At 37.6% G+C, this 23255-nt stretch overlaps 1 long non-coding RNA gene across 1 annotated transcript in view; it reads right to left on the bottom strand.

Annotated features, from left to right (window-relative positions):
* Positions 1–19971: 19971 nt before the first annotated feature.
* LOC144231850 (uncharacterized) overlaps positions 19972–23255 on the bottom strand; it is an 18414-nt gene continuing 15130 nt past the window's right edge. The window contains exons 4-5 of the long non-coding RNA XR_013335210.1: positions 22451–22628; positions 19972–20648 (exon numbers count right to left, since the gene is read on the bottom strand). This is a non-coding gene — a long non-coding RNA (uncharacterized LOC144231850). The remainder of the gene's footprint in view (positions 20649–22450; positions 22629–23255) is intronic.

Raw genomic sequence — 23255 nt, 5'->3', positions numbered from 1 at the left:
AAACTAAGCAAAGAATTGTGAGAAATAATCATGCTAAAACACTGCATTTTAGGCTGGTTTGTTACTTAACAATAGATGTAGAAATTGGTATCTGGAGTGGCGTAGTATAACAAAAAGCTGAAACAAGAGGTATTGGCTTTAGGACTAGGTGATAAGTGGAGATTGGAAAAATACTGTTAGTTAGAAGCTGAAAAGGCAGTGTGGTAGGCAGAATAATGCCTCTCCCCAGCAAAGATGTCCACATTCTAAACCGCAGAACCTACGAATATGTTACCTCCAGCAGTAAGAAGGATTTCGCAGACATGATTAAGGATCTTGAGATGAGGAGAATATCCTGGGTTATCCAGGTGGGCCCAATATAAGCATGGGGATCCTTAAAGTGGAAAAAGATACATAAGCTAGTGTGATACAAAATGAGAAGTCAACCCACTGTTGCTGGCTTTACAGACAGTTGAAGGGAAACACAAGCCAAGGAATGCAGGCAGCTTCTAGAAGCTGGAAAAGGCAAAGGAATAGATTCCCCCCTGGAGTCCCCAGAAAGGAATACAGTTCAGGCAACATCTTGATTTTATTCCTGCGAGATCCATGTTGGACTTCTACAGGACTATATAATAATAAATTTATGTTGCTTAAGCCTGCTAAGTTTGTGGTAACTTGCTACAGAAGCAAGAGAAAGAATACAAGAATACAGTTTAGGAGGTTATTAGTAAAGGCTTAAAGAATAGTGAAGGAATGGTAGAGGGTGGAAAGACAGTAAAGAAATTATCAAATGCTGAAAAACGTAGGACCTGAGTTTTGCAGTGAAAGAATGCTTAGTAATACTTTTGCCTGTCCTAGATGATAGAAAATTAACTTTAAGAGCCTACAAATCTCTTAACGAGATTTCCAGGCAGCGTGGTGAAAGTACCAATTAATGTTTTATAACTACTGATGGTAATGTACAAGGAGAAAGAAATGAGCTAAAGAAGGAACTGTTCAATTTTAAAGAAGGAGTTACAGGAAACATTTCAAACCCAGCACTTGTCATTTTTTTTTTAATGTTTTATTATTTACTTCTAGGAGAGAGAGAGAGAGAGACAGCGTGAGGAGGGCAGGGCCAGAGAGAGAGGAAGTCACAGACTGAAACAGGCTCCAGGCTCTGAGCTGGCAGTCAGCACAGAGCCCGACGCGGGGCTTGAACCCACGAACCGCGAGATCACGACCCAAGCGAAAGTCGGACGCTTAACCGACTAAGCCACCCAGGCGCCCCAGCACTTGTCATTTCTAATGGAAAAGGAAGCATGTATGACTGAATGGTGGAGCAGACTGAAGGGAGGACCAAGGCAAGTGACGGATTGGGAAATCACTCCCAGAGCGATGAACTGAACCACAATCAAGGACTATCTCTTGCCCTTAGTGTGAGAGCTCTGACTATTTTAGCTTTATGTTTCTTGTTTCCTCCACTTTTTGACTGGAAGTGTAAGAGTGGTTTTTCCATTCTAAAAACCTGGACTGAGAGGCCACTCCCAAGTGACTATGCCTGGGGAACAGTAACCTGAGGACTTCTATCCTGATTTAGACTAGGATAATTATGTAAACTTATGCCATATGGGATGCCTTTTAGGGCCAGGGCAAGTATATTTTTGCATATGAGTTGGGCAAGAATTGTAGCCAGAGAATGGACCGTGATAGAGTCTTCAGAGATGGCCCCCCAAATAATTCCTCCCCTTCCTCTACAAGCATACCATTCCTACCTTCAAGGGGTGAATCCATTTTCCTTCCTCTTCAACTTGGGCTGACTTTGTAGCAAACTTTGACCAATAAATGTGGTGAAAAGTAAGGCCTGACAGTTTCTGCTTTCATGCTCTTGGTTTCCTGAACCATCATGTTATAATTCTAAGCTATCCTGATGAAGAGAGGAAGTATGTAGAGAGTCCCTGTATACCACAGGGAGAGAAAGACCACCTAGGGAAGAACTGAGATATCCCAGTCAATAGCATAAGGCCCCAGACAAGTGGGGAAAGTCTTCTTGAACCTTCTAGCTCATCAGCTTAGCCACCATCTAAATGCAGGCACATAAGTCATTCTAGCTGCCACCATTTTAGGTTAGAAGAACCACCATTCAATCCATAGAAACATGAGAAATTTAAAAATCATTGTTTCAGCCATACATTTTGGGATGTTTTGTTACATAACAGTAGATAATTGATACAGCAATCTTTTTGTTTGTAGAGGAGGAGTTAAGAAAAAGAAACTTATGAAGAAAAGACCTGTAGAGATCTGGTGCCTAGACATTGTTTTTCTTTTTGAACTGCCTCTGTCTCTTTTAGTTGGTTAATGGTATCTTCACCAATACAATTTTCTTAAAAACTTTGTGAGCCTTCTATAACAAATTAGTCTACCCCACTAGATAAAAGTCACTTATATACATCTCTTTTAGACAGGCCTTTTCTACCACAGGCTGAGAATCAGAATGTTGTGGGAAATGCTCACAGGGCCTATGAGGCATTGCTTGACATCATTCTAAATTTTTAAAAAATATTTGTTTATTTATTTATTTTTGAGGGAGACAGTGAAAGAGAAAGAATGTGAGCGAAGGGAAGAGAGAGAATCCTAAACAGGCTCCTCACTGTCTGCACAAAGCCGCATGTGGGTTTCGATCCCATGATCTTGACCTGAGCCGAAATCAAGAGTCAGATGCTTCACCAACTGAACCACCCAGGTATCCCCATTCTGAAATCTTAAAGGATCTGATAGCCTCTGATTTATCATAACCCTGAGACCATGTTTTACTCCTTATTTTTGGCACCTTGGGCTATTTATCTTTGCCCTGAGACTAGTTATAACATTGAAAATAATATTTCTGGCTGGTAAAATTGAGAATAAAAGTGGTAGAGAATACTTTAGAGACTGTTATAGATGCCCTCTAAGTTTATAGGAGGATATGAGGTCTATATAGTTTACTTTCTTATCTAAACTCATCATAAAAAACTTTGAAAATAATACATTTTAAAACAACTTGAAGTTAAACTTGGAATATCTGTTTTGTTATTAAGTGTATTATAAACATCCGTGGTAATGAAATGCAGTATAATCATAACAAGCATCCATGAACATTTAATAAACAACTGTTAATTTCTAAAGCAGAAAGGAACATGAGTAAAAGTTCTGGTTTGATTTTTAAAGTGGATGCTCATTATTTATTAGCATAAGAAATACTTTATGTTTGATTGTCCTATGTGAAGGTGTCAATTGCATCTGGTTCTCTGCTGGGAATTGAAAAAAACAATTCAAATACTACCAAAACAGTATTTACCTTATTTATTCCTGACCACTAATAACTTAAGGCTTACAATCTTGTTATCAAGGGCAATGGTTTCTTTCAGCAAATATATATCCTTGGCAGTGCTACAGATAGAAACTAAATTACTGAATCAGAGGCACCTGGGTGGCTCAGTAGGTTAAGCGTCTGATTTCAACTCAGGTCATGATTTAATGGTTCATAAGTTTGAGCCTCCCATCTGGCTCTGTGCTGACAGCTCAGAGCCTGGAGCCTGCTTCAGATTCTGTGTCTTCCCCTCCCTCTGCCCCTCCCTCACTCATGCTCTGTCTCTGTCTCTCTCTGTCTGTCCCTCTCTCTCAAAAATAAACATAAATTTTTTTTTATTACTGAAACAAATTTTCTGGTTTGATGACTACTTTTATTTAATTGATTATACATTTTGGAATTTTATAACTACCATGAATCTGAGAAATACATTGTTTTGTTATCTTCAGGGGAATTTTTTTAGGTCTAAATATAATAGATTGTAAGTATAATGGAATAAAAACAATTGTAGGTTTCTTCCTTTTTTTAATGTTTATTCATTTTGAGAGAGAGGGTTAGAGAGCAAGTGGGATGAGGCAGAGACAAGAGGGAGAGAGAGAGAAAGAGAATCCTAAACAGGCTCCCCACCATCCACGTGGGGCTTGAGCCCACAAACTGCAAAATCATACTCTGAGCTAAAACCAAGAGTCAGAAGCTTAACCGACTGAGCCACCCAGGTACCCCAATTGTAGATTTCTTATACTCTCAAAGAAGATTACCTAATTTTCTTATTATCATTTATCTTAGGGGATTTTTTTCCATAGTGATATACTACTAAATGTGTGCTACTGTAACCTCTTCTCTAATTTCTCAAGTAAATATTTCATGAACACTTTAAGAAACCCTAGAGAAACTTTTAGTACTTTAACACATAAGTTCTGATTTTAAAGCACTTTGTCCAGAAGGAAGGAAAGAAGGAAATAAAGAAAACAAGGAAGGAAGGAAGGAGGGGAGGGAGAGAGGGTGGGGAAAAAATACACTGACTGAACCAAATGACCTAATGTTTTATAATCTTAAGGGGAAAAAAATCTTTTTTTTTCTTTCCAAGACATATTTCCCTGAAAACATGTTTTTTGTATTTAAAAAATAGAAGCCTTTGTTACTTTTGGAAAATACTTTTGTAAAGTTAAAAATGTTTTCCAAATTTAAGTCTGGACACCTTAATTTATTTTAACAATGAGAGTTAAGAAGCGATTCCAAAAGTAAATTGATATTACTTCTCAGATGAAATCAATGTACAGAGACATTTAAAGCTGGAACATGATATCTTTTGAAATCCAAGCTATTCTCCTGGACATGTGACAGGTTCTTGGAGGCACTATATGAGAAGAAAGGCTGCATAAGGAATAATTGGAGTACCTCAGTCAATATTGCCAAAGCCCCAGACGAGTTAGAGAGACTTTCTAGCTCAGCTTAGCCACCAGCTGAGTGCAGCCACAAAGCAAACCCAGTTAACATCACTTGAAGCATCTATAGAAAATATTTAAACTGTGTAACACATAAACTTTATATTAAGCAACCAGGTAGTTGACTGAATATTTTTCATTGTCTAGTCAGTGACTCTGTTGTCATATGAAAGTAGCCATACTTGACAGCTTTTACTATATACAGGAAAACTGAAAGTTTGACAGTCATTGCTTTTTCTCTCCAAGATTGCCCACATTAGGTCTTTAAATATAATGTGCACATTAAAACTAGTAAGTAGCATATTGCTCATTGAAGTTGGTTTGCAAATTGTTGAAAATCACCTTTTTATATCCATCTATTACTAATAATAAATACTTGCTATTTCAAATTTCAGTTTTCTAGAAAGCAAAACATCATTTTAGTATGTATATTATTCTACATAAATGATTTTGATTATGGGTTGGTGAAAAACTGGCTGTAGTTAAATGCTAACCAATCTGAGTCTTTTGGGGCAGTGAATTTTTTATTAAGTTTTTAATTTTAATTCCAGTATAGTTAACATACAGTATTATATTAGTTCAGGTGTACAAATAGTGATTTAACAGCTCTACACATTACTCAGTGCTCTTCATGTCAGTGAATTTGAATAAAAAGCTGCTGCTTTTTCAATCTACCTGTATTAAGATATTCTTTTCAAGATGCAATGGATTTTCTGTTCCCCTCCTCAATTTCATATGTTGAAAACCTAACACCCAGTATGATGTTATTAGGAAGGAGAGCCTCTGGAAGGTGAGTAGGTCATGAGAGTGGAACCCTCGTGGATGGAACCTTTATAAGAAAAGAAACTAGAGAAGTAATCTTTTCTCATATCGATCAGAATTATACCACAGGCACACCCCAAAGTAATCATTGACAAGAGATTCTCAATCCGTATTTGCCTTTAAACTAGATTGGCTTAGGGGCTCCTGGGTGGCTCAGTCAGTTATGACTTCAGGTCATGAACTCACAGCATGTGAATTTTAGCCCTGTGTCGGGCTCTGTGCTGACAGCTCAGAGTCTGGAGTCTGCTTCAGATTCTGTGTCTCCCTCTCTCTCTGCCCTTCCCTTGCTCATGCTCTGTCTCTGTCTCTCTCTCTCTCAAAAGTAAATAAACTTTAAAATTTTTTAAAAAGAAATAAAAATATAAAGGGAAGGGGAAGGGGATGATTATTGGGTTGATTAATATTTTTCAAACTTCCAGTAGCAACCCATTAGAGGATCATGAAATCATTTTAGTGGGATGTAGTCAACATCTTACAAAACGAAATGAAATGAAGTAAAATAAAATAGAAATGATAACTTCATCATACTTAATATGGGCTAACATGCTTTGTGACACTTATGTTTTAGTTATACATGTGTATATTCAGTCATGATGTATGATGAATTTCTTAATGTAGGTCAAATTCAAAGAGTTTAAAAGTCCCTTGAGTGTACAACCAGCTGTGTGTGCTATAGACAGTACCTACTGGTCTTCTGAAAATTTGTTAAGGGACTATTTGATGTGATTCTTCCTTACAAGATATAATGAGGTTTATCAGGAAAAAGAGACCCAAGAGTAAAAATTATTTAAAGTATGTGAATTATCTAAAATATGCGGACATATAATTATTCAAAAACAAACTAGATAGTAACAACAAAAACTGCCATCCAAAGATAAATTATACACATGGGATTTTATATACAATCTCTTAATTTGCTCAGCCTCCCAAGATTATGTATTGTTCTCATTTTAAGGTGACAAAAAACAATCTATAAGGTTCATAGGTTAATAAGTTGGTGAAAATCACATGGCAAGTAAGTAAGAGAACTTGAATTTAAACTTAGCTCTTTGTGATTTAAAGAAGCTCAAGTTCAAACCCAGTAGAAGAAGAGAAATAATAAAAATCAGGGCAGAAATAAACAATAAAGAATCCAAAAAAACAGTTGAACAGATTAATGAAACCAAGAGTTGGTTTTTTGAAAAAATAAACAAAATTGATAACCCCAGCCAGGTTTCTCAAAAAGAAAAGAGAGAGCACCCAAATAGACAAAATCATGAACGGAAATGGATTTATCACAACCAATCCCTCAGAAATACAAGCAATCATCAGGGAATACTATGGAAAATTATATGCCAAAAAACTGGACAATTTAGAAGAAATGGACAACTTCCTAAACACACACACTACCAAAATTCACACTGGAAGAGATAGAAAATCTGAACAGACCCATAACTAGTGAGGAAATTGAATCAGTTATCAAAAATCTCCCAATGAATAAGAGCCCTGGACCAGATGGCTTCCCTGGGGAATTCTACCAGACATTTAAATCAGAGTTAATACTCATTCTTCTCAAGCTATTCCAAAAAATAGAAATGGAAGGAAAACTTGCGGACTCATTCTATGAAGCCAGCATCACTTTGATTCCAAAGCCAGACAAAGACCCAGAAAAAAAGAAACACAAAAAAACCAAAACTACAGGCCAATATCCTTGATGAATACGGATGCAAAAATCCTCAACAAGATACTTGCAAATTGTATGCAACAGCACATAAAAAGAATTATCCACTGTGATCAAGTGGGATTCATTCCAGGGTTACAGGGCTGTTGTAGCAATGTGGATGGATCTGGAGGGTATTATGCTAAGTGACATAAGTCAGAGAGAGAAAGACAGACACCTTATGTTTTCACTCTTCTGTGGATCTTGAGAAACATAACAGAAGACCATGGGGGAGGGGAAAGGGAAAAATAAAGTTAAAGAAGGAGGGAGGCAAACCACAAGAGACACTTAAAGACTTAGAACAAACTGAGGGTTGATGGGGGGTGGAGGAGAGGGGAAAATAGGTGATGGGTATTGAGAAGGGCACTTGTTGGGATAAGCACTGGGTGTTGTATGGAAACCAATTAGACAATAAATTATATTTTTATAAAAAGAGGATAGTCAATAGATACTTGTTGGATAAATGCACAATTTGAATTTCAAATGTATTCTATTTTTGTTTTTCAATAAATTTACATTTCAAAATATGTTCTTCTGGGTGGTGTTAACATGATATCCTCAAAAGTGTAATTACCCATTGACAATAGCAAGCTGAGAATAAGCTAGATAGCTGGAAGCAGCCAGACTGGCTTAAAACATATTAAATAATCCATCCTAAGAATGATAGACTTCTCTTTAACTGTGGTATTTAAATAAGCATTGTATTCTTGGCAGGTAAGTTTCAAGTCTAACTTCTGGAACACTGTTACCTGCAATATGCTCTGTACAGTTGGGTCAATTAACATGTATCAGAAAAATTAAAATTTTTTTTGCATAATCTTAGTGATCTTATTTTTATTGAATTTATTAATCATTCAGCACAAATGAGGAGGAAGAATTCTCAAGATTAACAATGCTGATAACAGCAAGAGAGCAGGTCCCAAATGTTAGCACTACATATCCATTCCAACTATCATTTTGGAATGTGAAACCCCAGTATTTATAGTCATATAGGACTACATCTTTGGTAGAATGAACACATATTATTGGTTAATTATTATTAATTTTACTCTTTTGCATTATTATATTCATAGATCTACAGTTCTAATACCTGTAGCACATGTTCTATTTTAGTGGGCATAGCAGGGAAAGTTTGGCAATCTTAAGGTCTTTCTTTAAGACACCAAGAGGGAAATGTTGTTCATTTTAAAGCAGTCAGTAATAAAACTATTTGTATCCAACTGTTCAAGCAGATAAATGGCCTCTGAATCCATAAAGGAAAAAAATGAAATAAAAGCTTTAAAAAAAATCTAAATATATAAGCAGCTCATTTCCTGACATAGAGCAAACCACTACTTTATGCATAAAAATTATAGATGGAACAAAATTTCTTATTATATCAACACAAATACTCAGCCAATGGTCTATATTAGAAGAAGAGTTGTACCATATGGCTAGATTTGAATAAAACATTGTATGCCATTTATATTGCTGATTGGAAAATTTCAACTAGAAATAAGGAAAATAGTCCATGACTCACTTTGAAATTACCAATAGAAAGGCCTTAATTACTTAGAAATTTGTGGGGTTTATTTCCCTTCCTTAACAAACATGAAATATTTTATGTGGTTGCTTCTGTTTACATAATTTTTAAATGGCTTTAAATTAACACTGCCATTGTTGCTTAGAACAAAACTGCTTCTATAGTGATAAATTGTTTGGAGGCATTTGAGCATTGGAGAGGTAGATTAATGTAATTAATACACTGGACCTTTTTTTTAAATAGTAGAATTCTTTTAATGTTTTATTTATTTTTGAGAGGAGAGAGAGAGCACAAGCAAAGGAAGAGCAAAGACAGAGGGGGACAGAGGATCCGAAGCGGGCTCTGCACTGACAGCAGAGTGCAACACAGGACTCGGACCCACAATCCCTGAGATTGAGACCAGAGCTGAAGTCAAATGACCAAGCCACCCATGCTCCCCAGTGGTAGAAATTTTTAAAAGTTGGAATTATATTCTTTTTTGTCAGGTTGGTTTCCATATAACACCCAGTGCTCATCCCAACAAGTGCCCTCCTCCAAGCCTTCCCCTCTCCTCCAACCCCTTTGGCCCTCAGCTTGTTCTCAGTATTCAAGAGGTTCTCACGGTTTGCCTCCCTCCCTCTCCCCAAATATTTCTCCCCTTCTCCTCCCCCATGGTTCTCCATTAAGTTCCTCCTTATCCACCTATACGTGCAAACATATGGTATCTGTCCTTCTCTGCCTGACTTATTTCACTCAGCATAACACTCTCAAGGCCTATCTACGTTGCTACAAATGGCCAGATTTCATTCTTTCTCATTGCCTTGTAGTATTCCATTGTATAGATAAACCACATCTTCCTGATCCATTCAGCAGTTTATGGACACTTAGGCTCTTTCCATGATTTGGCTATTGTTGAAAGTGCTGCTATGAACATTGGGGTACATGTGCCCCTATGCGTCAGCATTCCTGTATCCCTTGGATAAATTCCTAGCAGCNTTGGCCATACATTTGTGGGTCCAATTCTGAATTCTCTATTCTATTCCATTGGTCTATGTGTCTGTTTTTGTGCCAAGACCATGTGTCTTGATGATCACAGCTTTGTAATAGTGTCTAAAGTCTGGGATGGTGATACTTCCTGTTTTGGTTTTCTTCTTCAATATGACTTTGGCTATTCCAGGTCTTCTGTGGTTCCATACAAATTTTAGGATTGTTTGTTCTAGTTTTGAGAAGAATGCTGGTGCAATTTTGATTGGCATTGCATTGAGATTGCTTTGGGTAGTATTGACATTTTAACAATATTTATTCTTCAAATCCATGAGCATGTAATACTTTTCCATTTCTTTGTGTTTTCTTCCATTTCCTTCATAAGTTTTCTATCATTTTCAGCATATAGGTCTTTTACATCTTTGGTTAGGTTTATTCCTAGATATGTTATGGGTTTTTGTGCAATTGTGAATGGGATCAGTTTCTTGATTTCTCTTTCTGTTGCTTCATTATTGGTGTATAAAAGTGCAACTGATTTCTGTACATCGATTTTGTACCCTGTGACTTTGCTGAATTCGTTAATCAGTTCTAGTAGGCTTCTGGTGGAGTATGTTGGGTTTTCCATGTAGAGTATCATGTCATCTGAGAAAAGTGAAAGTTTGACTTCATCTTTGCCAATTCTGATGCCTTTTATTTCCTTTTGTTGTATGACTGCTGATGTTAGGACCTCCAACACTATGTTAAACAACAGTGGTGAGAGTGGATATCCCTGTCGTGTTCCAGATCTCATGGGGAAAGCTCTCAGTTTTTCCCCATTGAGGATATTAGCTGTGGACTTTGCATAATTGGCTTTTAATGATATTTAAGTATGTTCCTTCTATCATAACTTTCTGAAGGGTTTTATTAAGAAAGGATGCTGTATTTTTTCAAATGCTTTTTTTGCATCTATTGACAGGATCATATGGTTCTTATGTTTTCTTTTGTTAATGTGATGTATCACATTGATTAATTTGTGAATATTGAACCAGCTCTGTAACCCAGGAATGAATCCCACTTGATCTTGGTGCTGTTGAAATAAATTTCTAGTATCTTGTTGAGAATCTCTGCATCTATATTCATCAGGGATATTGGCCTGTAGTTCTTTTTTTGCTGGGTCTCTGTCTGGTTTGGGAATCAAAGTGATGCTGGCTTCAGAGAGTGAGTCCAGAAGTTTTACTTCCATTTCTGTTTTTTGGAACAGCTTGAGAAGGATAGGTTTAATTCTGATTTAAATGTCTGGTAGAATTTCTCAGAGAAGCCCTCTGGTACAGGACTCTTATTTGTTGGGAGATTTTTGATAATTGATTCAATTTCCTCACTAGTTATGGGTCTGTTCAAATTTTCTGTATCTTCTCATTTGCGTTTTGGTAGTATGTGGGTGTTTGTTATGAATTTGTTCATTTCTTCCAAGTTGCCCAGTTTGTAGGCATAGAATTCTTCATAGTATTCCAATAATTGCTTGTATTTCTGAGGGATTGGTTGTAATAAATCCATTTTCATTCATGGTTTTATCTATTTGGGTGCTCTCTCTTTTCTTTTTGAGAAACTGAGTAGAGGTTTATCAATTTTGTTTATTTTTTTAAAAAACCAACTCTTGGTTTCATTGTTATACTGGTTTTTTAAAAAAAATTCTATATTTATTTCTGCCTTGATTTTTATTATTTCTCTTCTTCTGCTGGGTTTGGGGTATCTTTGCTGTTCTGCTTCTAGTTCGTTTAGGTGTGCTGTTAGATTTTGTATTTGTGATTTTTCTTGTATCTTGTGATAAGCCTGGATTGCAGTGTATTTTTCCTCTTAGGACTGCCTTTGCTGCATACCAAAGAATTTGGATTGTTGTATTTTCACTTTCATTTGTTTCCATATATTTTTAAGTTTCTTCTCTGATTGCCTCATTGACCCATTCGTTCTTTTAAAAAAATTTTTTTTTACATTTATCTATTATTGAGACACAGAGAGAGACAGAGCATGAATGGGGGAGGGGCAGAGATAGAAGGAGACACAGAATCTGAAGCAGGTTCCAAGCTCTGAGCAAGCTGTCAGCACAGAGCCCGACACGGGCCCTGAACCCACGAACCATGAGCTCATGACATGAGCTGAAGTCAGATGTTCAACTGACTGAGCCACCCAGGTGTCCTTGACCATTCGTTCTTTGGTCAGATGTTTCTTAACCTCCATACTTTTGGAGGTTTCCCAGACTTTTTCCTGTGGTTGATTTCAAGTTTCATAGTATTGTGATCTGAAAGTGTGCATGGTATTATCTCAATTCTTTTATATTTATTGAGGGCTGCTTTGTGACCCAGTATGTGATCTATCTTGGAGAATATACCATGTGCACTCGAGAAGACAGTGTATTCCATTGCTTCAGGATGTACGGTTCTAAATATCTCTGTCAAGTCCATCTGATCCAATGTGTCATTCAGAGCCATTGTTTCTTTAGTGATTTTCTGTCTAGTTGATCTATCCATTACTGTAAGTAGCGTATTAAAGTCCCCTACAATCTGCAAATTCTTATCAATAAGATTGCTTTTCTTTCTAATTAATCATTTTATATATATGGGTGCCTCTGAATTCGGTGCGTACACATTTATAATTGTTAGTTCTTCCTGATGGATAGACCTTGTAATTATTATATAATTTCTTCTTCATCTCTTATTACAGCCTTTACTTTAAAGTCTAGTTTGTCTGATATAAGTATGGCTACTCCAGCTTTCTTTGGACTTCCAGTAACATGGCATTTAGTTCCCCATCACGTCACTTTCAATCTGAAGGTGTCCTCAGGTCTAAAATGAGTCTCTGGTGGACAGCATATAGATTGGTCTTAGTTTTTTATCCATTCTGATACCCTATGTTTTGATTGGAGCATTTAGTCCATTTACAGTCAGTGTTGTTATTGAAAAATATGGGTTTAGAGTCATTGTGTTCTCTGTAGGATTCATGCTTGTAGTGATGTCTCTGGTACTTTATGTTCCTTGCAACATTTCCCGTATAGAGTCCCCCTTAGGATCTCTTTGTGGGGCTGATTTAGTGATGATGAATTCCTTCAGTTTTTGTTTGTTTGGGAAAACCTTTATCTCTCCTTCTATTCTGAATGGCAGGCTTGTTGGATAGAGGATTCTTGGCTGCATATTTTTCCTGTTCATTACATTGAAGATTTCCTGCCATTTCTTTCTGGCCTGCCACGTTTCAGTAGATAGGTCTACTGCTACCCTTATGTGTCTACTTTTGTATTTTAAAGCCCATTTATCCCTAACTGCTTTCAGAATTCTCTCTTTATCCTTGTATTTTGACAGTTTCATTGTGATATGTCGTGCAGAAGATCAATTCAAATTATGTCTTAGGGGAGTTCTCTGTGCTTCTTGGATATCAATGTCTGTTTCCTTCCCCAGGTTGGGGAAGTTCTCAGCTATGATTTGTTCAAGCACCCCTTCAGTCCCTTGCTCTCTCTTCTTTTGGAATTCCTATGATACAGATATTGTTCCCTTTGATTGTATCACTCAGTTCTCAAATTCTCCTTTCATGTTCCTGATCATTTTATCTCTCTTTTTCTTGGCTTTCTCTTTTTCCATAATTTTATCTTCTGATTCACCTATTCTCCCCTCTGCCTCTTCAATCCATGCTGTGGCCACCTCCATTTTATTTTGCACCTTATTTATAGCATTTTTAAAATTTATCATGACTATTTTTAAGATCCTTGATTTCTGCAGCAATGGAGTCTCTGCTGTCTTCTATGCTTTTTTCAAGCCCAGCAATTTTATAACTATTATTCTAAATTCTTGTTCAGTTATGTTGCTTATGTCTGTTTTGATCAATTCTTTAGTTGTCACTTCTTTTTTTTTTTTAATAGTTTATTGTCAAATTAGTTTCCACATAACACTCAGTGCTCATCCCCAAAGTGTCCTCCTCCATGCCCATCCCCCCCTCCCCCCACATCCATCAGTCCTCAGTTTTTGTCAGCATTCAAAAGTCTCTCATGGTTTGCTTCTCTCCCTTTCCCCCACCATTTCCGCCCTTCTTCTCCCCCTTGTTCCTCCGTCAAGTTCCTCCTAATCCTCCTATACGTGCAAACATATGATATTTGTCCTTCTCTGCCTGACTTATTTCGCTCAGCATAACACCCTCAAGGTCCATCCATGTTGCTACACATGGCCAGATTTCATTGTTTCTCATTGCCATGTAGTATTCCATGGTATAGATAAACCACATCTTCTTGATCCATTCATCTGTTGATGGACACTTAGGCTCTTTCCATGTTTTAGCTATTGTGGAGAGTGCTGCTATGAACATTGGGGTACATGTGCTCCTATGCATCAGCATTTCTGTATCCCTTGGGTAAATTCCTAGCAGTGCTATTGCTGGGTCATACGGGAGTTCTATTGTTAGTTTCCTGAGGAACCTCCACACTGTTTTCCAGAGGGGCTGTACCAGTTTACATTCCCACCAACAGTGTAGGAGGGTGCCCGTTTCTCCACATCCTCGCCAGCATCTAGAGTTCTCTGATTTGCTCATTTTAGCCTTTAGTTGTCACTTCTTCCTGGAATTTCTTTTGAGGACTATTCTTCCATTTCATCATCTCAGCTAGTTTTCTGTTCCTTGCAAGTTTTAAAAGCTCACAGTGCTTTGCATCTGTGATTACTGCTATATTAAAGGGGGCTCATACATTGTCCAGGACCTGGCCATTCAGGAGGTGTTTTTTGGAGAGTGTTACTTGCTCCCTGTTGTTGTGACTTTGGTTATTTTATTTCCCTACTCATAGTAATGTTTTGGATCCTCCACTGGGTGTGGTTTGGTTTGTTACTTGAAGTAACCCTGGAAAGGAAAAAGGAAAACAGACAGACAACAAACAGGAAACAAAAAGACGCAAATGCACAAATAAAACAAACAAGCAAACAGACAAAAAAGAAAACCTAAAAGCATAAAACCAGAAACACCAGCTACAAGTAAAGAACAGGGTGGATGGAGGCAGCGCTGATGAAAGAGGATATACAAAAAGAGAAATGACGGGCGGGGAGATAGAGAAAATGAATGCTGATCAGGAAGAGAGACTAAAAGGCTTAATCCAGAGAGAGAGAAAGGAGAATAAGGAAGGAGGTGAGGAAAAATAAACGAAGATAAAGTTACCCAGAGAAACTATATGGCCTGATTATTCCAGAGAGAGAGAAAGTAAAGTAAAGCAGGAGGTGTAGAACATGCATCAAGAGAATGGATTAAATCTGTCAGTTTAAGCAAACCAATAACCAAAGTAATAAGCCTAAATGAGGGAAGAGATAAGAAAGAGAAAAGGGAGAGTATATCTGAATAACAAGAATTGACCTAGAGGTAATGCAGGCAATGCCACAGTGCTAGTCTGAAGGAAGGAATGTCTGGTTTGCAGCATCTACGCAGCTCCAGTAGAGAAGCGGCTGTCTAGTAACGAGGGGCGTGATTTGATGTCAGGGCCCCGCCTCCGCCGTGGGCCTGTCGGACCAACCTCTGAGGCCCCACCGTGGAGTTTGTGGGGAGAAAAAGGGCGACCCCCCAGTCCGTTCTTCACAGACCAGGTCTCCCAAATCACTCCTTTGGATCCATCCTCAGTGTGCCGGGGGCACAGACTAGATGGCTATCTTGCTCCACTATCTCTTATGTCCCACGCTGTGTTTTAAACTCCTGCTCCGTGTGCTTAATGATGCCCGGAATGTAATCCCTTGGCTGTGCTGCAGCACTTCAGGGGAGGGGACCGAATTCTCCTGCTGCCGACTGTGCCCCTGACTTACCACCGAACCTGGAGGGGACTCTGCTCTTTCCCAGGTGTGGGAACAGGGCAGACTGCCCCAGTAAGAAGAAAGCTCTGCAGTTAGAGATGGGATGATGGGTTCCTTCTCCATCCCGGTCAGAGGTTTGTCTCTTGTCCAGATACAGACCTACGCTCCCCCAACTGCTCTTTCTCTTCCTTTGTCTTTCCGCAGAAGGAGATCCCTGCCCTCCGTGCCTCCATAGCCCGTTTTATCTTCCCCAGTTCGCAATCACGCACCTATCGGGCTCTCTGGTTTTCCTGTTTTCTTTCTAGTAGACTCTGCCTCTTTTCCTCCTAGACTTTTGGGGTTAAGAGTCCTTTGGCTTCAGCCCTTCTTTGTTCGAGAGATGCAGGGAGTATGGATCCCCCTACTTCTCCGCCATGTTGGCCCCTCCTCTATCCTATTGACTATCTTCTATGCCACATATATCCACTATGCCTGTGACTGTTGTTGTTTTTTTTTAATTTTGATTTCCAAATATTCATTACTAGTATTGAGAAATGTGATTTATTTTGTATGTTGGCCTGGTATATGAATTTGCTAAACTCACTTATTATGTGAGTTTTATTTTGTTTTTGTTTCAGATTCCTTGGAATTTTCTGCACAGACAACCACATCATCTGTGAACAGAGACAGTTTTGTTTCTTCCTTTCCAGTAAGTATGCCTTTTATTTTTTTCTTGCCCACTTGAGTTGGCCAAGACTTCCAGTATAACGTTGGATGGGAGCGTGAGAGCAGACATCCTTTACTTGTTCCCAGTATTAGGGGGAAAGAATTTAAACCTTCACCATTAAGTATGATGTTAACCTTAAGTCATATGTGTATATGCATGTGCATGTTTACAAATGTTACCCATTATGAGGTTAAAGAAGTTCCCTTCCATTTATAGTTTGTTGAGTTTATATGTAAGTAATGAATGAAATTTGAACTTTATCAAATGCTTTTTTTCTTTTTGCATCTATGAATTCTTTCTTCTTTAATCTGCTGAAATTGTGAGATACAGTTCTCTAATTATATTTTCTAATGTTGGACTACCTTTGCATTCCCTAGACAGATTCTACTTGATTGTAATGTATTATCCTATTTATGTATTGTTAGATTTGATATATATTTTGATCAAGCACATTTGGTATATTGAATATATTTGATAAATTGCTAGATTTTGTTGAAGATTTTTATATCTCTATTTGTGGGGTATGTTGTGCCATAGTTTTTTTGTTATGACCTTCTCTCATTTTGGTATCAGAGTAATACTGTCCTCCTAAAATGAACTGAGAAGTATTCCTTCCTTTTGTGTTTTCTGGAAGAGTTTGTGTAAATTTGTATTCTTTCTTTCATTTTTTAAATTTTTATTTATTTTGAGAGAGAGAGAGAGGCAGAGAGAGGGAGAAAGAGAATCCCAAGCAGGCTCCACACTTAGCACGGAACCCAACTTGAGTGCTAGAACTCATGAACTGTGGGGCCATGACCAGCCAAAGCCAGGATTTGGACACTTAACAGACTAAGCCACCCAAAGCACCCCTGTATTCTTTCTTAAGTGCTTGGTAGAAATGATCAATGGAACTATTTGGGTATAGAATTTTCCATTTTGGGAAAGTTTATGAGTAAAATCAAATTCCTTCACAGATATAAGAAAATTTAGGTTAACCGTTTTTTGAGTGAGTTTTGGCAGTTTATTTCTTTAAAATAAAATTCATCTGTCTTATGAAATTTATGGGTATTGAGTTGTTCGTAGGATTCTCTTATTACCCTTTTAATGTCTACAAGGGTCTATAGTCTATGTTTTCTTGATTAATCTAGGTAGAGGTTTATCAATTTTATTGATTTTTCAAAGAATAAACTTTTTGTTACTTTGATTGTATCTATTTTTTATTTATTTATCATTTATTTTTTTGCTTGCTTTGAGTTTAATTTGCTTTTCTTCCTAGTATTTTAATATGAAAACTTAGACTATTGATTTGAGTTCTTTTTTATTTTCTAACATAAGCATTTAATGCCATAAATTTTCTTCTAAGTACTACTGTAGTTATATCCCACAAATTTTAATACGTTTTGTTTTCATTTTCAATCAGTTCAAAATAATTTTCAGTTTCCTTTGAGACTTCCTTTTTGACCCATGGATTATTTAGAAGTGTGCCATTTAATTTTCAAATGTTTGGGATTTTCCAGAAAGTTATTTTTCTAGTTCCTTTTGAACAGAGAACAAATTATTATTGTTCAATTATTTTAAATTATTATGATACATACTATGGCCCAGGATATGATCTATTGCCATGAATTTCCTGGAATATTTGAATTAAAATGTATGTTCTGTTGTTAGAGTTTCCTTTAAGTGTCAAGTTGGTTGATGATGATGTTCAAGTGGCCTGTAATCACTGGGAGACATAGATTATAGTTGGCTTACTTCATCTTGGCCAGCAGTGGATTTTGAGCCCAGATTATTATTTTTATTATGCCATAACAAAGTATTTAAAACTTTCTAAAAGCTCAAAAATCCCTTATGTATTGTGCAACATACTTCTTTGATTTTAAATTCATCTTCATACTGTGAGAATGTTTTATTTTTGCTTAAAAGGGAAAAGTCAAAATCTACTTAGAACATGTACAAGTTTTTCTTTTTTCCTTCTTTCTTTCTTCCTTTCTTTTTCTTTCTTTTTTTTTCAAATAGACTAAAACATTTTATTTCATTGATTGCTCATTGTAAACAGGCTTAACATATGTTTCCTACTATATCCAAATTTTAAAGGTATGCCCTTCTGACTCTAGGTATTTTTTTAAGTCTTTATTTAAATCCCAGTTAGTTAGCATACAATGTAATATTAGTTTCAGGTGTATAATATAGTGATTCAGCACTTTCATACATCACCCAGTGCTCATCACAACAAGCGCGTTTCTTGGGTGCCTGAGTGGCTCAGTCAGTTAAGCATCTGACTTCTCAGGTCATGATCTTGCGGTTCATGAGTTTGAGTCCTGCATCCAGCTCTGTGCTGACAGCTCTGTGTCTCCCTCTCTGCACCTCCTCTGCTTACACTCTGTATCTCTTTCTCTCTCTCAAAAATAAATAAACATTTAAAAAATTAAAATATAAAAGCAGGTTCACTCCTTAATCCCCATCACCTATTTCACCCAACTCCCTAACAACAACACCCCTCTCCCCCCCAACTTCTCTCTGGTAACCATCAGTTTGTTCTCTGTAGTTAAGTCTGTTTCTTGGATTGCCTTTCTCACTCTCTTTCTTCCTTTTGCTCATTTGTTTTGTTTCTTAAATTCCACCTATGAGTTAAATCATATGGTATTTGTTTTTCTCTGAGTGACTTATTTCGCTTAGTGTAATACTCTCTAGCTCTATCCATGTCATTGCAAATGGCAAGATGTTCATGCTGAGTAATTTTCCTTTATATATATATCCCACATCTTCTTTATCTATTCATTAGTTGATGAGTTAATGGACATTTGGGCTGTTTTCATAATTTGGCTATTGTGGATAATACAGTCGTTTCCTTTTGGGGTCAAAAGGCTATTTCTCCTTAGTTATAGAGGGCAAACTGAGGCATAGTGAAGGAAAGAAATCTATTAAACTACTGCATCAGGTATGGAATCTGAGCTTTTTTCCCTTCTGGCTGGCTACTCTTCCATGCTTTCTTCCATTCACGAGTTAGAGAGGCAGGTTAGAGTAGTGTTTCTCAGTCTTTAAAAAAGGAAAAGATAAAGAAAAATAACAAAAAGGCATGTTCCCTTTTCACAAATATAAATGTCCTATGCTCTTTTTACTGTACATTTAAATTTTCTAAACATATGAATATTTTTGACTTGAAGAAAACTTTTAGTAATTTAGGGTTTTCCCCCTCAAATTCCTCATGTTCCCCTCTCCTAAGATTCAAACACATTCCCTGAGGGTGAGACACCTTACGTTGGAAGTGCAAATCATTTCTCCCTACCAGAAAATCTGTACCTGACCATTTGGGGATCCTTTGGCAGTCTTCTTGTTCTTTAAAGTCTTGTACACCTTAAGCAGTCAGACTGTAGCTCATCTGCAAATCCAGAAATAGAGCAGGTTCCACTACAATAGATAGTTTCCTGCCTTTCCAGACCCACGCCTTCTGGACAGGAAGAGGACACAAAGAGGGCAGCTGGTTGGTACAAAAGCCTGCAAAAGAATCACCTGTGTCACAGCCCCTGAGGGCAACTAGTGATAGGTTAGAAATGGTTGGCCAAGGGCGGAAGGCCAGCAAACTCTTGGGGCAGAGTAGGCATTACCAGCAGCAGGTCACTAGTAATGAGAAACTTTCTTCTTTGCTCTTTGTTGTGGAAGTGAAACCATATTGACTTTGCTGCCAAGTCGGCCATCATTTAAACAGGTTCAGCAGAGGGACTACCAGACAAATCTGTTCCTTGTCAGGTGTCTTCCAAACATACCTGAAATAATGGGGAAAAGTAACATGATATTATGTCAATGAGTCATATTAACCCCTTTCTTTTTTCTCTAAGTTGTTTTTGGATCTTGGGCGCATTAGCTGTGGGATGATACAGGATATTTTGAAGAATTTTCCTAGCATCCCTACAATGTTATATAAAATATGAGTAAGTCTATAGAGGCATGGAGAAAGAAAGATAGCATTGAAAATAAAAGAGAGGGAGTAAGCAAGAAAACGGACTAAAGTGAGAATCAGAGTGTACATGAGACTAAAGGCCTGGCATATTTTAAGCCTGAGATCAACATTGTTTCTTAATTGATCTTGTGTCTATTTTCATTCTCCTCTAACTGAGCCTTTTCTATGCCAGAGCCAGTTTTTACACTGCACATATACGTCCTTTGCTTAAAACTCTGTAGAGGATAAAGTCCTTCTGATCTGATCCTAGTCCTCTGCTTTAGACTCACTAACTGCCATCCTTTATGCTTAGATGATTGTCATTTCCTTTCAGTTTCTGAAAACACTGGGCTGTGTCATTCCTCTTTGCCTTTGCATTATTCCTTGTCCCTGGGATGTCTGGTCTTTGTCTTCGTTGGTCAGTTATGCTGTGATACTTCCTCTGCGACTTCTTCTGAGGCCATACATTCTATCAGAGTTAATTTCATATTCTGTAAAACACGGTACATAGAACTTTCATTATAGTACTGCTTGTTATATGCTAATTATTGATTTTGTGTTTGTCGTGCCACTGATCTGTGAACTTTTTGTGGGCAAGGACTACGTCTTGTTGGTCTTTTGCCATCTGTATCTAACACTCTCCACCATAAATTCTTAGAGAATGTTGGTTGATACACGTCAAATAGAACTGTAATAAGAAGTCACCATATAGACTTTCACTTTGTAGACTCTTAAGCTCAAATACGCAGCTGTGTTGTGCTATTATGATATATATTTTATCCGACTTAGAGGAAAAAAAACTAAACAGTTTTATTTTAGGCAGATAGCTGGCTTAAGGAATCATATTCTCTTTTTCCATTGGGATAAGGATATTCCACTGGGATAAGGGAAAATGTGAACAGGAGCCTTTTACACCAATATTTTATATTTAGGGGAAAAGGACTGCAAATTTTTCCGAAGCTGGTTAGAAAAATTGGCCCCTCTGCAATGTGATACTTCTAAAAATAATGCCCAAAGGAACAGCAGTTCTAGAGAATACTAAATCCAAGTGTGGCTAGATTCCATCTTCATTTTGGAAACAGCCACAGCTGTGGCCAGCCCAGTCAGACAATGGAATGCAGTTGGGGATTTGATATGGGGGGAAAGGAGAGGGAACTTGGTTTCCTATCCTGAAGCATTTGGTACATAGTTCCAGGTCTCTTCCCTTCCCCCATCTCCAGACCCCAATCCTCTCTTCATCACCTAGGAAATATATTGGTGATTGGGATAAGATCTGGCATTTGGATTTTGTTTGTACTCTTGGGAATATTGTGCTAAGATGACAATATTATACTGTACATCTCTAAATCTCTCCAAGTATGGACAAGTACCAAGTTAAGCCACAGAGAAATGTTTCCTTCTTTTAAAAATTTTCTATAAATGGTATTTTGCAATTTATCTTAGACAAAAGAAGCACAGTAGTTCCAACATCATTAAGCTTTTTTTCCCCTCCAAATTATTATAAGATCAAATGTCTGCTCGAAATGACACATTGGTCTTAACCAACAATACTTTATAGAGAAGATAATTTCCAGTCCTATCTTCTGTGTCTGCTTGTACTCTTCTCACCTCTCTTGCTTTATTAAATAATCAAAAGCTCACACAGCAAAAGATGAGAGCACTAGCAACTATATGGAAGTGGCATTTCTATTCTATTAAAGAGCTACGGTGCGGGGGAGGGGTGCCTGGGTGGTTCAGTCAGTTGAGCTTCTGACTCTTGATTTCAGCTCAGGTCATGATCCAAGGGTCATTGGATCAAACTGTCCATTGGGATCTATATTTAGCATGGAGCCTGCTTAAGATTCTCTTTCTCTACCCCTCTCCCCAGCTCATGTGTCCTCTTTCTCTAAAATAATATTTAAAAGTAAAAATAAAAGAGCCTCCAGGAAAACTAATATATGGCTATGTTAGTCAGAGTAGCAGTTACCCTTGGGAGAAAAGGTTGGTAGTGACTGGAAGGAGGCACAAGAAAGACACAAGGGAGACTTCTGGGGTGCTGCTTGTGCTCTATTTCTTGATCTGGTATTGGTTACACGGATGAGCTTAATTTTGACCTATATCCCCGTATGATTTATATACTTTTCTATATGTATGTTTTACTTTAAGAAAAATAAATCATGATAATCATGGTACTAGAGCCATGTTGGGTCAAACTGCCATTTAGCACAAAGAAAATTAAGGCCAGTAGATCTGTGTCTGTATGCTAACAGGCAATAAGTATATAACATAATGAAATAATATACAATGAGTATACCTGGTAGGAACATGGAATATGCCTTTTAGTAAGAGGCTATTTGTTTACTTTGCGAATAGGAGGCCCAGAAGCCTAGCCTTTTTTCAGTGAGTAATAAGGCAGGAAAGGTTCTCTTCCGCTCGTATTGCCACATCGCTTAGACCTTCTTCACTTGTCTTCATATTGTTACAGAAGAGCCCTTTGGAAACACAGGGACAATATTATCAACCCATCTTAAGAAGAGGAGTCTAGATACATATTAATTTCATAATTTGTTTAAGATAATAAAGTCAGTGGTGATGCTAGGATCTGGACTCAGGTCTGCTTGTTCCTGGTGTAGAATTTCCATTTCATACAAGTCAATATGATACATTGAAATCAACAATCATTGTGTCCAGTTCCCTCTTTTCCATACCAAATCAAGAAAATACTATTATTATTGAGAGAAAGCCTCATTTGGACTCTGTTGACCTGGATCAATGACTTCTTGGTTACTTTCTTTCCTATGATTTATCCTGCTTAAACTTCTACATAAGAATATAATGCCCACCCCACTCTGGAATCTCCTGCCAAGGGAAGACCTGATATTTCTCAGCTCTCTTCAAATAGTAGACAAGATTGGCATGTCTGTGAGAGGAATTTTTGGTGAAAGAGTATGGTGGAGTTATATGGGATACCCCCATCATGAGTTTCTGAGATTTGGTGCTCCTGGGTGGCTCAGTCAGTTAAGCATCTGACTTCAGCTGAGGTCATGATCTCATGGTTTGTGGGTTTGAGTCCCATGTCGGGCTCTGTGCTGACAACTCAGAGCTTGGAGCCTGCTTTG

This window comes from Crocuta crocuta, unplaced genomic scaffold (genome assembly GCF_008692635.1).
Source record: "Crocuta crocuta isolate KB4526 unplaced genomic scaffold, BGI_CrCroc_1.0 scaffold102, whole genome shotgun sequence".
In the NCBI taxonomy this organism is placed as follows: Eukaryota; Metazoa; Chordata; class Mammalia; order Carnivora; family Hyaenidae; genus Crocuta; species Crocuta crocuta.
The sequence above is the reverse complement of the archived record's forward strand: the minus strand, read 5'-3'. Positions and strand labels throughout refer to the sequence as shown.